This window comes from Arachis duranensis, chromosome 3 (genome assembly GCF_000817695.3).
Source record: "Arachis duranensis cultivar V14167 chromosome 3, aradu.V14167.gnm2.J7QH, whole genome shotgun sequence".
Taxonomy (NCBI): Eukaryota; Viridiplantae; Streptophyta; class Magnoliopsida; order Fabales; family Fabaceae; genus Arachis; species Arachis duranensis.
The window spans coordinates 116,010,801-116,011,820 of NC_029774.3; positions in this window are offsets into that span (position 1 = coordinate 116,010,801).

A 1,020-nucleotide genomic window follows, 5' to 3' on the forward strand; every position below is an offset into this window, starting at 1 on the left:
AGTATATTATAAAATTATAAAATACTAATAATTTATAGCGTATTTAGTTAAAAATTATCACATGTCTTATTAATTAAAATTAATTCTTTTAAAAATTTTTAAAATTTTGAAAATAAATGATAAATTATTAATTGTTTAAAAGATATAGTACTTTTATAGAATACAAGATATAAGATATTTTTATAAAAGTTTTCTTTTAACAATGTAATTTAAAAGAAAAATAAGTATTTTTTATAAGAAAGGAATATCTAAAGTACATAATAAGATTATCAAAATATAACTATGTAAATTATTATTAATATAATAATATAAATTTTAAATATGTTAATATAAAATAAACAAATACTTTTTTTAAAATAAATATAGAGATTATTATATAAAAACTAATTTGAAAGTTACAAAGACTTGAGGGTATGATATTAAATTAATTAAGTGAAAAATATTAGTGAATTAAACAATTAAGACATAAACCTATTACATAATAAAAAATAATACATATAAAAATATTAAATTATATAATATTCTTTATTTTTTAAATACATATCTCATATATAAATATAGTTTTTAAAAATTTTGGGGGGCGAGGCTACTACTCGCCCCACTCTAGGTCCGTCCCTGATTATAAGGCGATACACATGTTATAAGGTTTAATTTGATAAAATTTTTATTTTTTAAAAATTGTAACATCTATGTTTAGTAAATCAAAGAGATAAGTATTGTTTTGATTCTTAACATTGAGATTTCAGAATCAAAACCGTCCCTGATATAATTTTTTATTTAGAATCGTCCTTAATATTGCATTTTATTTTAAAATCGTCATTTCTAATAAAAAATTTTTCTAACTACCCTTTTTATAAATCGTTCTATTTAATAAAAAAAATTATAAAAACAAAAGAAAAGACACGAGGGGAGGGGAGAAAGGGAAAAGATGCGGGGGGAAGGAAAAGGGGAAAGGGAGAGGAGAAAGGGGAGAGGGGCACGGCGCCGGCGAAACATGGAGTTACCGTCGCCGTCGCCGTT